We start from the raw sequence: 4,976 nt of genomic DNA, 5'->3' as shown, positions 1-4,976 counted from the left end.
CGTTTGACCCTTTTGTTCCTCAACTCTGCTTCTCCTTCCCTTCTCCTCCTGCCCCAGGCCCAGCACCCACTGCCGGCTCTCTCTTCCCCCCAAACCCACAGCATCCCATGGCAGGGGCAGGGATGGAGCTGGGGCAGGTCGGGCTGGGGCAGCGCTGGGCTCTCGGCCGCTCCCGCCCGCACTCGGTCCCCACTGCAGCCGCTCCCGCCGGGACAGAGCGAGGGGGCCCGGCCTTGGCGCTGCCCCACTCCCACCTCCCCAAATTCCCCTCGCATTTGGACAACAGGGCATGGATGGTGTTGGTGTGCTGCAAAGGGATTGCGTAAAGGGGAGTGTGAAGCAATATGGTTAAGGCAAGAAGCTGCAGGAGGAATCTATGTGGGAAGGAAAAGGATGATGGAAAAGAGGAGGAGGAGAAAAATACTGAGGATTGGGATGTTTATCAGCAGGGTCGTAGCCTCAAAACTTGTCAGCTGATCCAGATCTTTTGTATCCCCGGTTTCCAGGAGAGGAAAACAAGGAGGTCAGGGTTTCAGGGGGTTTCTCTGTGGGGGGCAGCGGCAGCACCGGGCGCAGAGCTGCGGCACCGGGAGCACGGGCTGGGGGCCTGTGGGGAGCTGCGGGGCCGGGCCGGGGCTGTGGGGCAGCCGGGGCTCAGCGCCGGGCGCTGCCTGACTCCACCAGCCCGGGCAGGGCCGGCAGCGGCCCCCGGCCCCCAGGAGGCTGCGGGACGCCCCGGCCGCTGCCCGGCCCCTCGGAGCTGCCGGCCCTGCCCGCCGGGGGCGCCTTTGGACACTGCGGCAGGACAGGGAGCGGCTCTGGGCTACGGGCTGGGGAGGGCACCCTGAGCACAGGGAGGAGGAGCAAGGAACACCTGGGAAATGTGGAATGTACATTTTAGCATGGAGATTATCTTTTAAGGATTTTATTAGGGTTACTGGAGATACAAATGATTTTCCATAAATTTCAGCAGCTGTCAGAGGATGAGCACCCACAGGCACTGAGGGGGCTGCAGGAGGGGCACAAGAAGGCCCTGCAGCACTTGGGCACAAAGGCACAGCAGGTGAGTGCAAGAAGGGAGCAGCAAAAGGCCAAGCTGAAGGCAAAGGCCAGGGCACAGTTCCTACAGCCCCTGAGGGATCAACCCCAGGGCCCAAGAGGGCCCCAGCACCCAGGGCACGGCTCGGCCACAAGCACCTGGCAGAGGCATTGCCCTCCTCGGCAGGGGAGAGCCCATCCAAACAGCCCCTGGCAAGGAACCAGGGCTCCAGCTGCACGGCACAAGGACACTGCAAGCACAGACAGCAGCACCCTCAGGACCAGCAAGTCGACCCCTTGATGGACATGGATTGGCAGGGCTGTCACAGCTCCCATCACACCAGGGACCCTCCACACTGCAGCCCTTGACAACATTCAGCGTGGGTCTGCATTGAGAGGAGGCATTTTCTGATGGACGCAGGGGCCTCTCAATCCACTCTGAATCTTAGACCGAAGGGGGGAAAATGCTAAAAATATGTTTGATTAGTGAGGAGATAAGTGGGAAACATGTATGGTTTTATTCAATCACTGTTAGTAGATCTAGGAGATGAGTTTGTAATGCATGAATTTTTATTTGCTCCTAATTGTTATCACGATTCACTGGGAAGGGATTTAATCGATAAACTCATAACACAAATTAATATTATAAAAAGGGATACAGAGGCCAGTTCTGTTGTACCTCTGCGTCAAATGTCTGGCCAGGCCTACGCTGAAGTGAATCCAGAAGTGTGGGCAGCCCCAGGGAAAGAGGGAAAATTAGATATGGAGTCTCTCCAAAGCACTCTGAAGCAACCAGGACAAGTGGTGTCTAAAAGTAACACCCTGTTCCAGGGCAGGGAAGGAAGGGCAATCAGACACAGCGCAGGTCACCGCCCCATGCTCAGCTCAACCCGCGCAGCTGTGGGTGCTTGTGAGAGCCTGGCACTGAAATGCCCTGAGCAGGAAGGGTTCAACATCTTCTGCTGACACCATGGCACCTAACAGGGGGGCAAAAGCAACTCTCACTGCTTTAGCAACCACTGGAGCAGATATCAAGGCACATTCTCCCACAGCAAGCTGGGCTGGCACAGAGCCTGCCCTGGCACTTTGCTGCTGCCAACACCCAGCCAGGACATCGGCTCCTGCCTAAGGAGTGCAAAGCAGCACCACTGGTGGCCAAGGGGCCCATGCCAAGTGTCCCTGAGGCCACAAACAGCCGCCAGCACAGCTCAACACGGGGGGACCCCTCAGCCTGGCCTCAAGGGCTCTGAAGCCCCGCAGATTTGCACTTCCCGCCTGCAGCAGGAGGATGGGAGGCCGCCCCTGAGCCTGCCCTGAAGGCAACGCAGCAGCAGCCAGGGCTCCACAGCGGGCCAAGCCCCTGCGCCTGCCCACAGATCCTCGCCTGGAATCCTCTGCAATCCTGGCCACCCTCCTCTGCCATCTCCAGCCACTGGGGCCAAGCCTTTCTGCCACTGCTGCAGCTTCAGCGCTGGCTGGGCCTGCACTGCCACAGCTGCTGGGGAACACCACGGCACAATTCCACTCTGGGGCTCACTGACACCCACACTCTGGGCTGCCTGCCATAGCACTGCTGCAAAATGTACCGAGTTTGTTCCTTTTAAATCTTCTTTCTCTGCTCAGGCTTGGTTTTCTTTGCCTTGGGGAAAGGAATTTTAAAGGTTTTATTTAAGGGGTGTTACACCGCTCAATGGAGATGAGTTTAACATCTGAACAGACTGGGAATAGCCCAAAAGACATGCGCAGAGATAATGACCAGCAACAAAACATCAACATTGCCCAGCAGCAAACAGCAACCAACAGCTACCCCAGACACTGCCCCGGCAGAGCTGGAGACACCTGGGCTGGAAAAGGCTGAGAAGGAAATCCAGGAGTGTGGAGACTGAATTCACATCGGAGGGGAAGAAATCCGGGTCCAACAGGAAACCAAATATTAAAAACTTACACAACTTGGAAGCAATGAACATTAAAGCAGTGGATTTGGATTGGTTCAGACTACATAAAGTTTAGGAAAAATCGAGTAAAACTCACATGGCATGGAATGATTTTCTCTGCACAGCCGGGCTATTTGTGAAAGAAATTATTTCTGTTGCACATCCTGGCCAGAACCAAGGAATGCCTTGACTCTCTAACACTAAAGAGATTCTTGGAGAGTTTTTGTTTTCCCTGCAGTTTCAGTGACAAAATTACAACATGAGAAAAATTTTTCATAATATTCCCACTTTATATTGTCAGATAGGTTTGTGATAGAAGTGCGAAAATTAATATTTGGTGGGGGTTTTTCCATGTTTGCCTTTATATCACATTTTGCAAAGTCAAAGAGCTTTAACCTAGTACTTTTAACTCATAATACTTGTAACTTGTAAATAGTTAATACTTTTATTAAAAAAAGCAGACCCCGGGGGGGGGGGGGGCCACATGTGACTCACCAGATGACTGCCCTGGAAGAGAAGCTCCATTCCAGGCAGCCTCCACAGGAGCTTCAGAAATGCAAATGAACACTGCTGGGCAAAGGGTGGACAATGCACCTGGGTCTCTTGCCTGGGGCAGGAATTGGGTTGATTCCCTCTGCCCCTCACCCCAAGCTCTGCCTGCTGGCACTGATGGAATTTGCACAGCTCAAGGCAGATCCCAGGGGGAGGATATCTGACCCTGCAACAGAAACGGGTGAAGCTGCAAAGGGAAACAGCACATGAAGAATGTTGGGAAAACTTCACTATAAATAAATGGGGGGAATCATCCCCCTGCCCTCTCCAACATGTGCTGTCATTGTCGGTGTCATATAGGGTGTATTAGAGCACTGGGGATTTTTTGCTACCAAAAATTCAGGGAAATCAGTTGGGAATTCAAGTATTTGATGATTTATTTAGAGAAGAGCAGAGAATTGATGCAGCCCTGGCTGGAGAGAGCGGCCAAAAATAGGGAAAAGATGAACGGCCACCAGAACAAATCCTACAACACCATGGACCAGCCCCTGGGAACCCGAACCAATTCATATCAGGAGCCACAGAACCCATTTCTCATTTCAATGGCATCATTAGATTACAAACTGTCCTCGCAATAATAACCAACCAGACAGCTCCAGCTCCTGACCTTCCTGCTGACCAACACACTGACATGAGGAACACAACACTTAACCATGGGATGGGATCAGATCATCTGTTAGCAGAAAAAAGAGGAGTTGGTGGAAAATTAAATGACTCAAACTGCTGTTGGCAAATAGATGACAAAGGAAAAGTGTTGAAAAAAAAAAAAACAACAACAAGGGAAACAAAAAAGCAGCTCATGTATTGGTCCAAACGTGAAAAGGATGGGAATGGGACACGGTTTTGTGGCTCCCTGGCAGACCATGGGTTAAACGAATGCTGTTTCTCCTCTGATGTGCTACATCAACTCTCATCTTTTTACCAGGCTCCACACCTTGAGAGTGCAGCTCATTCAGCAGCTGAGCGAGGGGCCAGGGATTTGTAGATAAGGAAGTAACGGATGAAACCACCAGCTTCAATAAATGTTAGTAATTAACATGGACTGCTGCTCGCAGAAAGACCCGCTAAATTCCTGAACTTCCAGAAGAGCAAAGACTTAACAGAGCCGTGAATATCGGCTGTTACACAAAACTGGGGGTGCACATAAACGAGGACATCCAGTTGGCGAATCGGGAGGACTGAACCTTCCAAATACCTCAGCCAGTGCACAAAGGGAGAGGGAGATGCGGCCGGGAAAATGAGGATAAAAAGGAGGCTGCGAACTACAACAACTGCAGAGAGCGCACGGCAAATACCCCACGGCCTCTCCCTCTGCTCAGCAATAAAGTCACTTTTACAGGACTCCTCTGCCTCCTCTGGGCACAGAAACCTCCGGCCACGGGAATTCCCCGCACAGCCCCGGGCACGGGGCAGCCCCCTCTGTTCCAGCCACAGCAACCGGGCCGAGCCAGC

The 4,976-nt window shown here is 53.1% G+C and overlaps 1 pseudogene; it reads left to right on the top strand.

Moving 5' to 3' along the window:
* The window catches only part of LOC128945471 (zinc finger protein 850-like), a 315,097-nt pseudogene that overhangs the window by 240,986 nt on the left and 69,135 nt on the right, over nt 1–4,976 (top strand).

This window comes from Melozone crissalis, unplaced genomic scaffold (genome assembly GCF_028551555.1).
Source record: "Melozone crissalis strain CALT ecotype California unplaced genomic scaffold, PUWL_Pcris_2 ptg000066l_1, whole genome shotgun sequence".
NCBI lineage: Eukaryota > Metazoa > Chordata > Aves > Passeriformes > Passerellidae > Melozone > Melozone crissalis.
This window is presented reverse-complemented; position numbering and strand designations above follow the sequence as displayed.